This window comes from Humulus lupulus, chromosome 1, assembly GCF_963169125.1.
Source record: "Humulus lupulus chromosome 1, drHumLupu1.1, whole genome shotgun sequence".
NCBI classification, from domain to species: domain Eukaryota; kingdom Viridiplantae; phylum Streptophyta; class Magnoliopsida; order Rosales; family Cannabaceae; genus Humulus; species Humulus lupulus.
In genome coordinates, this window is record NC_084793.1 from 230,700,450 (window position 1) to 230,712,478 (window position 12,029).

Here is a 12,029-nt window from a genome sequence, read left to right on the forward strand (position 1 = left end):
ATATGTTTGGCGTGCTTAATTAGGTTAATTAACTAACTGTGTCGATATTAACTTCTCGTCCTTATGCGCTTAGGAGCTTTTGATTTGAAATCAAACAAATGGGAAGGACAAGAGCTCAAAGTGGAAGGGGTGTTGCTGGCCGAGGCCAGGACGCGCCTACTGATAGATCTCAGAACGCGCCTGCCGCTAGAGCTCCAAACTAAGCTGCTAGAGTTCGCGAGATAGCCGAGCAGATGAATAATCTACAAAGGCTTGTGGAGACGTAGGGAGCCCAAATTGAAAGAGGGCAAAAGAGAGAGGAGGACACTAATGCCCTCCAAGCTAAAAGGTTTAACACTCTTTTGGAACGACTCCCCATGCCACCCAATAATGCTCAATATAACGAAGTACCACCTGGAAAAAAATGAAGAACAGAACCTTGGCTCCCAGGTTATCATTGAGCAACCTATACTGCCAGTGAAAGCACCAAGAGTTGCCTGAGCAAAAACTATATCAGAAAGGTTTGGCAACCAGAATCCACCTATATTCGAGGGGAGCAGTGACCCATCAATGGCAGAGGAATGGATTAGTATTTTGGAAAGAATCTTTGACTTCATTGGAACTACCGAGAGAGAGAGGGTAATTTGTGCGACCTATATGCTGAGAAAAGATGCCCGCATCTGGTGGGACGCAACCAAGAAAGGGCATAACGTTGTCAAGATGGAATGGCTAGAGTTCTTGACCTTGTTCAATGGCAAGTACTTTAGTAAGGCAGTGATCGAGCACAAAGTGAATGAGTTCACTAATCTGAAGCAGGGAACATCGAGTGTGCAGGATTACATTCAAAAATTTGACCAGCTATCTAGGTTCATGAAGAACCTGGTGAACACTGAAGAGAATAAGACCTGGAGTTTTATGAAGGGCCTACGCAGAGACATTGCCAAGTGTGTAGACACTGGAAGAACTGGCCCGGAGACGTATGCCAAAGCTGTGGAACAGGCTCTTAGCCAAGAGTCTTGGGCCATGTCAGACAAGCCAGAACCACAGAAGAACGAAGACAGGAGGTACACTCCCAACAACCCAGGATAGTTTCAGGCCAATCAGTATGGCCCAAGGGGAAAGTTCAACCCGAGGTTTGGCCAGAACTCGGGGCAAACAAATAATCCAAGAGGCACAAGACCGATATTTGGGGGAAATAACAAAAGAAAAGGGGGACCTCCCAATTAGACAATGGCTAGTCCCAACAAACAGCCAAGACGTGAGTTTGAACAATGGCCACTGTGCAACAAGTGTAACTGACGCCATCAGGGCGAGTGTGGGGTATGTTTTAACTGTGGAAAGTCAGGGCACTTTGCTAAAGATTGCTGAATGCCTTCCAAGGGCAATGGAAATGACCAACAGAAACAAATAGGAGCTCCGCCTCGAGTTTATGCACTTACGCAAAGCGACAAAGGAGCTAGACCATCTGATATGGTGTCAGGTCAGATCTCTATCGCCCAAACCTTGGCATATGTATTAATGGATACTGGTGCATCACATTCTTTTGTATATGCATGCTTTGTGGAAAAACTAAATAGAAGTCCTGAGCCTATGCCTGTTATTTGTGGGGTATCTTTACCTTCAAGAGAGGATATGCTGGTGCGAACATGGGTTAGAGGTGTACTAGTTTGGGTTGAAGGTCGTGAGCTGACGGTGGATCTGTTAGTCTTGGACCTACATGAATATGATGTCATATTTGGGATGGATTGGTTAATCAGATATGGAATCGTTATTAATTACAAGCGCAGGAAAGTGGTCTCTACCCCAGCAGGAGAAGAATCATTCGAGTTCAAGGGTATGTCAAGAGAAAAGAAGTGTCCCCTGATTTCTGCGATGAAGGTGAGAAAAATGTTGAGTGATGGATGCATCAGTTTTCTGGAAAACATAGTGGATAAGGATAAAGAGACAAGTCAACAACCATTTTATATACCGGTTGTGTGCAAGTTTCCCGACGTATTTCCTGAAGATATCCCAGGGATTCCACCAGATCGAGAGATCGTGTTTAAGATTGAGTTATTTCTGGGAACCGCACCGATTTCAAAGACTCCTTACAAAATGGCGCTAGCTGAACTCAAGGAGTTACAGTAGCAACTACAAGAGTTACTAGACAGGAAGTTCATAAGGCCAAGCCATTCTTCGTGGGGAGCCCTGATCTTATTTGTGAAGAAGAAAGACGGCTCGATGAGAATGTGCATTGACTATTGGGAGTTGAACAAAGTGACGATCAAGAACCGATTTCCATTACCGAGGATTGACGATCTTTTCGATCAACTACAAGGAACGTCAATATTTTCCAAAATAGACCTGCGATCAGGTTATAATCAGCTCAAGGTTAAGGAGAGAGATATACCAAAGACCACCTTCAGAACACGCTATGGTCACTACGAGTTCTTAGTGATGTCCTTTGGACTAACCAATGCGCCTGTTGCATTCATGGATCTCATGAATCGCATATTTTGCGAGTAATTGGTTAAATTCGTCGTCGTGTTCATTGACGATATTCTAGTATACTCAAAAAGCCAGGAAGAGCATGCAACACATCTGGAACTAGCCCTCTAGCGTCTGCAAGACGAAAAGATTTACGCTAAGTTTTTGAAGTGCGATTTCAGGCTAGAGAAAGTAAGTTTTCTGGGGCACATAGTATCGGGAGACAGAATTTCAGTAGATCCCACCAAAATAGAAGTTGTTAAGCAGTGGAAACCTCCGAAAAATGCTCATGAGGTTAGAAGTTTTCTTGGGTTAGCGGGAGATTACCGGTGATTTGTGGAAGGATTTTCCAAAATAGCCGCACCAATGACTGCCCTCACCCGCAAAAACATCAAATATGAATGGACTGACAAGTTTGAGAAGATTTTTCAGGAGCAGAAAACAAGATTGACGACTGCCCCAGTGCTGACAATCCCTAATGGCATAGAGGGTACACTATTTATAGTGATGCCTCAGGATGAGGGGGGAGCAGTGCTGATGCAGCACAGAAAAGTAATTGCTTATGCATCTCGACAGCTAAAAAATTACAAGAAGAACTATCCCACTCATGACCTAGAGCTGGCAGCAGTGGCTTTTGCACTGAAAATATGGAGGCACTACCTGTACGGGATACACTGTGACATCTACACTTATCACAAAAGCCTGAAGTATTTCTTCACTCAGAAGGAATTGAATATGAGACAGCGCCGATGGTTGGAGCTGTTCAACGACTACGATTGTGACATTCTGTACCACCTGGGAAAAGAAAATAAGGTGGCAGATGCATTGAGTCGACAACCAAATGGTTACTTGATGACAATGAAAGTGGTTTCGCCGTAGTTACGAGCCGACCTTGCTACCTTGGATTTAGAGATAGTAATTGGTCAATTGGCTAACCTCTCTATCGAGCCTACAATTATGGAAGCTATAAAGGCGGGCAGTTAGTCGATCCTTGGGTTCAAGGATTGATGTATGAAGTGAGGAACGAGGGGCGACCAAGATTCCATATCTCCGAAGATGGAGAACTGGGGTTCAAGGGCAGAATATGTGTTCCGAACGATGATGAGATCAAAAAGCAGATCTTTTTCGAGGGACATAATGCTCCTTATGCCATGCATCCGAGTACCACAAAAATGTACCAAGACTTGAAGAAATACTTTTGGTGGCCGGAGATGAAAAAGGAGACGACAGAATATGTTGCACACTGCTTGACTTGTCTGCAGACAAAGGCCGAGCATCAACGGCCAGCCGGATTGTTACAGCCCTTAGAAATTTTGGAATGTAAGTGGGAGATGGTCACTATGGACTTTGTAACAGGTCTACCAACCATTGCCAAGGGGCACGATGCCATTTGGGTTATCGTAGATAGGCTGACTAAGTCTGCTCATTTCTTGCCGATCAAGGTAACTTATGGGGCATAAAGTTAGCAAATATTTACATTGTAGAAATAATGAGACTGCATGGTGTACCCAACTCCATCATATTAGATCGCGACAGACGTTTTACCTTGACATTCTGGAATAGAATCCAAACGAGGTTGGGTACTAAACTGAAGTTCAGCACTTCTTTCCACCTGCAAACAGACGATCAAACTGAACGAACAATTCAGACTTTCGGACCAAGTCCTAGCCTCCAGGACCTCAAATTCTACTAAACCGGGTAGTAGAATCGATCCCGCACCCTTAGGTTTAAATTCCCGTCACTCAAGACCTACGGTGGTCAAAATAGCCCAGCCGGGTTTCCACTTTCCCCTAAGGGACACGATGCACCTCCCAGGTTAGAAGCCCTTCATGCTTGGAACCAGGACACGGGCTGCGACTTGCCTTAAAGGGTCACGACATTCCTCCCAAATAGAAGCCCCCCACAGGACCTAGGTTTGGTTGGGTCACGACGCCCTAAGAACAGGGCCGCAACCTGACCCTGTGAACCCATAATTCTCTATTCTTTTCCTCAGCCAAACTAAATCAAAACCATCCCAAATCCATCTTAGAACCACAATTCAATCTCCAAAATTGATTTAGCATAATACGAGCAACCAAAACCCAGCTCAACACACTCAAAACTCTACCCAAAACTCAAATTCACAACCTTGAGACTCAAAGCTCAAGAACAACCAAACTTAAACAAAAATTCAATGAAAAACAAAGTATAAAGCTTACCTCAACTGGCAGTTTATTTCCCCTAGCTACAACAAATCCAATCCCCCGAGTACAAGCCTTCAAAACCCAAGTTTTCTGCCAAAAATCCCTTGGTTTCCTCAAGTAATTCACTTAGAAAAAATGAAAGAGAGAGAGAGAGAGAGAGAGAGAGAGAGAGAGAGAGAGTCGGTTGAGTGAGATGCTACAAGTGTTTGTTGTGTTTTTGTTTTGTTTCCTTAATGCTTAAGTCACTTAAGCTAAACCTGAGGCTTAGGGTACCAAAAACGTCCCCGAGGACAAAATGGTCAAAATCCTCGACATCGCCTCCTAATCTCACTGACTCCAAATATATCCTCAAATACTTATTCCCGTTACTCGATAACCCGATAGTGTATCAATTACCCACAATACCCCTTGACTTGCCTCGAGTCGGGTATTGGGTCTCGTTGTGATTTTCCTGTTAACTTGCTCCCTAGGATCATCTCGTGCCAAATAACCCAAATAAACCCACATAATCACATGCATATCTAGTCATATTATCATAAAAATCACATAATCACATGATTACACACATATGACTCATATAAGCGTATAATGCCATCCTGACCCCCTAATCAAGGCCCTAAGCCTTAGGTAATTTGGGACGTTACAACTATCCCTTCACAGAAATTTCATCATTGAAATTTTACCTGAAAAACTCGGTTTACTGAGTCTGCATATCTGTCTCTAGCTCGCAGGTTGCTTCCTCGACCTTGTTATTCTTCCATAATACCTTAACTAAAGGTATAGTCTTGTTCTTCAGGACCTTGTCCTTCTTGTCTAAAATCTAAACTGGCTGCTCCTCATATGACAAGTCTGCCTCCAGTTTCAGATCCTCATAACTCAATACATGATTCCCATCTGATACATACTTCCTCAGCATGGAAATATGAACTACGTTGTGCACACTAGACCTAGGGCTCAACTTTCTATTCTTCCCAAATCTCTTCACCCCTCTCAGGAGTGAAACCCTAAGGAAGACATAGTCTCCCACTTGGAACTCCATGTTCCTCTGCTTTGGGCCTGAATAAATCTTCTGTCTACTCTGAGACGCGAGCATCCGAGCTGTAATCTTCTCAATAGCCTCAGTGGTCCTCTGAACTCCCTCAGGACCCAAATATTTCCTCTCACCCATCTCATCCTAGTGAATGGGAGATTTGCACCTTCTACCATACAACAGCTCATAAGGTGCCACTCTAATAGTTGACTAGTAGCTGTTGTTATAGGAAAACTCTATCAAAGACAAATATTTACCCCAGGACCCTTCAAAGTCCAATACATATGCTCTCAGAATGTCCTCCAATATCTGGATAGTCCTCTCAGACTGGCCATCGGTCTAAGGATGATAAGTTGTACTAAACTTCAGTTGTGTACCCATCGCCCTCTGTAAACTTCCCCAAAACTTGGAAGTAATGATAGGGTCCCTATCAGACACGATAGACCTCAGAGTCCCATGAAGGTGAACTATCTCTCTCACATAGAGATCTGAATGATGGTCAACAGTGTAATTCATCCTCATTGGTAGAAAGTGAGTTGATTTCGTATACCAATCCACGATGACCCAAATTGAATCATGTTGGCCCACTGTTCTGGACAATCCTACCAAGAAATCAATTGTGATGTCCTCCCACTTCCACTCTGGGATATCCAAAGGCTGCAACAACACTGTTGGCCTCTGATGCTCTACCTTGACCTGCTGATATGTCAGGCACCTTGCCACGTACTCAGTCACGCCCCTCTTCATCCCAGGCTACCAATATAAAACTTTCAGATCCTAGTACATCTTCGTGGTGCCCGGATGTAAAGAATAAGGGGTAGTATAAGATTCATCCAGAATCTTCTGTCAGATCCCAGTGTCTATCAGAATGCAGATCTGATCCTTATATCTCAAGAAGCCCATGCTGGACACTGTATAGTCCTTAGCTATTCCAGCCAGGACGTCCCCTCTAATATATCCCAACTGTGGGTCATTTGACTGCTTCTCCTTAATCCTCTCCAAGAGAGTAGACTGTAGGGTAATGTTGGCTAACTGGCCCACCACTAACTCAAATTCTACTCTAGTCATATCGTCAACCAACTTCCTAGATATCTGTGTGGCACTATACAACTGCCTCGGACCCTTCCGGCTTAAGGCATCTGCTACTACATTGGCTTTCCTAGGGTGATATAGGATCTCACAATCATAATCCTTTACCAGCTCTGACCAACGTCTTTGCCTTATGTTCAGATTCTTCTGGGTGAAGAAGTATTTTAAACTCTTGTAGTCAATTTATATCTCACACTTCTCACCATATAAGTAGTGCCACCACACCTTCAGTGCAAAAGCTATTGCTACAAGTTCTAAATCATGTGTGGGGTACCTCTGATCATACTTCTTCAACTGACGTGATGCATAGACAATCACCTTCCATGTCTGCATAAGGAGACAACCTAGGTCTTTCCTCGAGGCGTCACAATAAACCACAAACTTGTCCTGATCTATAGGAAGACTTAGAACTGGAGTGGTGATCAAACTCTTCTTTAGTTTCTGGAAGCTGTCTTCACACTTTTCTGACCATATGAACCTCTGATTTTTTCGTGTTAACTCTGTCAGTGATGACAAAATCTTGGAAAACCCCTCCACAAAGCATCTATAATAGCCTGCCAATCCCAAGAAACTTCTAATCTCTGAAGCATTCTTCGGTCTTGGCCAATCTCTGATCGCCTCAATCTTTTCCGGATCCACCATAATTCCATCCTCACTGACTATGTGACTTAAGAAAGTCACTTGTGGTAACCAGAACTCGCACTTCTTGAATTTTGCATACCGTATGTGTTCTCTCAACCTGTATAGTACCAATCTGAGGTGTTGCTCGTGTTCTGTCTCTGACTGGGAGTATATCAGTATATCGTCGATAAAGACGATGACAAACTGGTCCAGGTAATCTTTGAACACCTTGTTCATCAGAGCCATAAATGTTCCTGGGGTAGTAGTCAGTCCAAATGACATCACCAAAAACTCATAATTCCCATACATGGTGCGAAAAGCTGTCTTCGGTATATCCTCCACCCTGATCCTCAACCAGTGATAACTAGATTGAAGATCTATCTTGGAGGATATTGTCCTACCCTGCAACTGGTCAAATAGATCATCAATCCTTGGCAGAGGATATCTGTTCTTGATAGTCGACTTGTTCAGTTCTCTATAATCGATACACATCCTCAAAGAACCATCTTTCTTCTTCATGAAGAGAACAGGTGTGCCCCATGGCGAGAAACTTGGCCCGATAAAACCCAAGTCTAGTTACTCTTGTAGTTGAACCTTTAGTTCCTTCAGCTCAACTAGAGCCATCCTATAAGGTGCCCTAGAAACTAGCTATATCCATTGCGCCAATTCAATCACAAACTCTATCTCCCTGTGTGGAGGTAACCCCAGCAGATCCTTTAGAAACACATCCAGAAACTCATAGACTAATCAGGTCTGTCTTGGTCCCACTGACACAACCTGAGTGGTACCCACCACACTAGCTAAGAACCCTATGCACCCCCCTGCAATAGGTATCTAGCTCTAAGTATAGATATCATAGGTATATGGGGTCCATGCATAGTGCCAACGAATACAAAGGGGTCCTCACCCTTAGGCTCAAAGGTTACCATCTTCTTCTTGCAATCTATCATTGCCCCATACTTCTCTAGCCAATCCATACCCAGAATTATATAAAAATCAATCATCACAAACTCTACCAAGTCAACTGACAATTCCCTGTCATCCACTGTAACTGGTAGTGATCTAACCCATCTCTTGGAAACCACTAACTCCCCCGTACGCAACATAGTACCAAACCCCATAGGATAAAAGTCACATGGTCTACACAATCCATCTATAATCCTACTAACAACAAAAGAGTGTGTAGCTCCTGAATCAATCAAAACAGTATAGAAGGTTACAACACTAGAAAGCTGACCTGTAAACACCGAGGGACTAGCCTCAGCCTCTGCCTGGGTTAAGGTGAACATCCAAGCTGGCATCAGGCTGTCCACCTACTTGGGCTCTTCCTTTTTGACTCTTGGGCAGTATTTCTTCAAGTGCCCCACACTGCCACAGACAAAGCAGGCCTTCACCCGACATTCCCCAATATGGCACTTCTTGCACCGAGTACACTCTGGGAATGCTTTCCAGGTCTCACCGCAACCCTGGCGGCCCATCTGTATGCCTCGTGGCCTCCAATCTAGCCCTGGAGCTAAATTGTATATGTAGTCTTTCTCTTTTGGTCACTGGGGCCTCCACCTGTAACGCCCTACTACCTTAGAGTCGTTACTAAGTGAGTTTAAAATAGAAATTGTGCATTTAATTGACTCTAAGTGGTTTCTAAAACCAAAAGTGTGAATAAACCAGAGTTTAAGGCTGTACTCTTCGAAAATGATTAGTTTCATTGAAAACGTTAAATGTAAAACATCTGGGATCCCAAAATAAGGTTTACAAAATACTTACAACCCAAAAATAGATTTACACTTGATCAGTTATCAAAAGAATGATTTAATACAGCCATATACAAAATGCCCCCAACCAAAGTAGTCGGGTAGGCCGAACATGTACGCGCCGCCCCCACGCTCTCCATACTCATGGCCGGTTGACTGACTCCTTGCTTTTACCTGCCACACGGAGCACCCGTGAGCCAAAGCCCAGCAAGAAAACCCAAATAGTACATAACATATGCAAATCATATAGCTGGCATAATTCACTGATAAGTAGGAAAACCATCATAATAAACAAGTACGGCCATGCCGCCCCAGAGGCCTTACCAAAGCCTGGGGTTTCGGTTCTCACCGCGAGGATAACTCATGTATCCCTTGGGTCCCACCCTGAACATAAGCATCCCATGTGCTGTGTGTTACTTTCGGCCCCACGGCCGTACCCGGCCTACGCCGCACTCGGCCCTTGCCGTTCATTTCATTATAATCACACATATAGTACATTCGAAATAATCATTCACACACATCATGATTCATTTAAGGTTAAACATTTGCACATAATACAATCTGGGGCCATGCCCTGCAATCACATAGTGGGGCCATGCCCTATTCTCGGGGGTTACGGTTTTCTTACCTTTAGATTCAGTAGCCTTGATCAACCTGACTCCTTGAGCACGATCTTACCCGAGCCCTAGCGCCTACCTAAGCAAAATCCACAAATCAAAGTCATCGCCAATCCTCAAGTCCAAAACCTAGCCTCGGGACTAATCCCGAGCCTTTGGGAAGTCCTAGATCCCCAAAACAAAGTGACGGAATCACGCCCCGAACCCTAGGTCAAAATCCCTTCACAAAAGCCCAAAAATCCCCTCTGTGAACAGTGCAGCGCTACAGCGCACAAAAGAGGGTGCTGTAGCGCTACAAGCAGAACCACCCTCACCAGAACAGGGCTAGCGCTACAGCGCCCCCTAACTAGCGCTGTAGCGCTAGTTGCAGCAGACCAAAACCAAAAATCGCATTTTGTGATTTTCTCCTACCATTTCAACTCCCATCTTGCCCAAACCTTTTCCAATCACAAAAACACATATATCCACACCTCTCACTCACCCCAAGCACCCCATGAACTCAATCCCAAGCTCAAGCAACCCACAACTCAAAATCTAACTCAATGAACCCAAAAACCAGAAAATCACTCAAACAACAAGGATAGGGTCTTAGAAATCATACCGTGGGTGGAATTTCGACCTTGAACTGAACCCTAGACCTTCTTGGCTTGCACCTTCACAATCTTGACCTGTTTTCCCCAAAAACCCCATCCATTTAGCTCAAAAACACAGCTCAAAACCAGCAAAACCCTAAAACTGGAAACCTCAAGAACTTACCTCAAATCTCTGATGTGATCTTGCTAATCCCTTGCCAATCCTCAAGCCTAGCTTAGGATCCTTGATGCTCAGCTAACCCTAGCTTTCCACTGAGCTTAACCTCAAGAAAAAATCAAGAGAAATGGTTGGGAGAGCCACAAACCGAATCTTCAAAGCCAAACCCTTCAGCTTTCCCTCACTTTTCTTTTCTCTTCTTTCTTTCTTTCTTTTCAGCCTATAACTTTTTCTCTACTAAATCCACTAAGTGTAAAGACCTTCTTTATTTTATCTCTTGCAAGCCTAATGACCAAAATTCCCTTCCTTGCTAATTCTAAACCTTTATGTCCATAAAGGGGCATTTTAGTCATATTACCCAAATTCCCACTAATTCCTCAAGTGTTCCTAATAATTCCCGCTCGCTACCCAATACCCGATTAATCATCAAATATATTCCCAGATTCTCAATTAAACTCCCCAGGCTTAACCCAAGCCGGGTACAGGTTCCCGCTTTGACTTTCCGCTAACCCGTTCATTCTAGGATCGTCTCGAGTCATAGATCACAGGTATCAACACAGTCAGGCCCAACATGGCCAAATTACAAATATGCTCAATCAGGTCTACATGCATACTAATTCACATAGTCATGCATCACAATTAATCAAATAGTCATATAACGTGCATTAAATCATATTCATGCATTAAACTCATAGAAGTCACACACAGAATCCCATTATGCCCTCCAGGCACACTACTCCAGGCCCTTAAGCCTTAATATTGAATTTGGGGTCGTTACACCACCCCTACCAAAGTCTATAAATGGAAGTCCCAACCTCCTAGAATCTCTTCTGGCCGCATTCTCATGTCAGATCTTATTCTCTGCGCTCTCAGCTGTAAGTGCCCTTTCCACAGCCTTTGCATAGGTGGTCAATCCTGACACAGTAGTAATACGAACATCCCGGGCTATCATAGGCTTTAGCCCCTAATAAACCTCTCTCTTCTGGTCCCATAAGTGGGCATCAGATCCCCAACAAACTTTTCCAATCTGTCGAACTTCAGGGTGTAATCAGTCACTGTCATGTTACCCTAAAGTAATTTGCTGAACTCTTCTGCCTTCGCAGCTTTAACTGTGTCGTTGTAGTACTTCTCATAAAACAAAGTTATAAACTCCTCCCATTCCATAATGTTTACTGCTCTAGTTTGGGATACCACCTCCCACCATATCTGGGCATTTTCCCGAAACATGTAAGTGGCACAGGCCACTCTCTCATTACCACCTACCCTCATAAAATCCAGGATAGTGGTTATCATGATCATCCATTGCTTAGCCTTCAGTGGGTCTGAGCTTCCATAAAAAATTGGAGGGTGCTTCTTCCTGAACCTCTCATACAAGGGTTCCCATCTATCTCCCCCTGTTTGGGGCTGTACTACCACTAGAACCTCTGGCTGTGACACTGTCGGTACTGCGAGCTGTAGGTTCTCTGCTGGAACCTGTTGTAGTCTCAAGAGGTGGAACTCATCTTCCTGTCTCTCTAATTTGGCTTGTATACCAACAAGCATC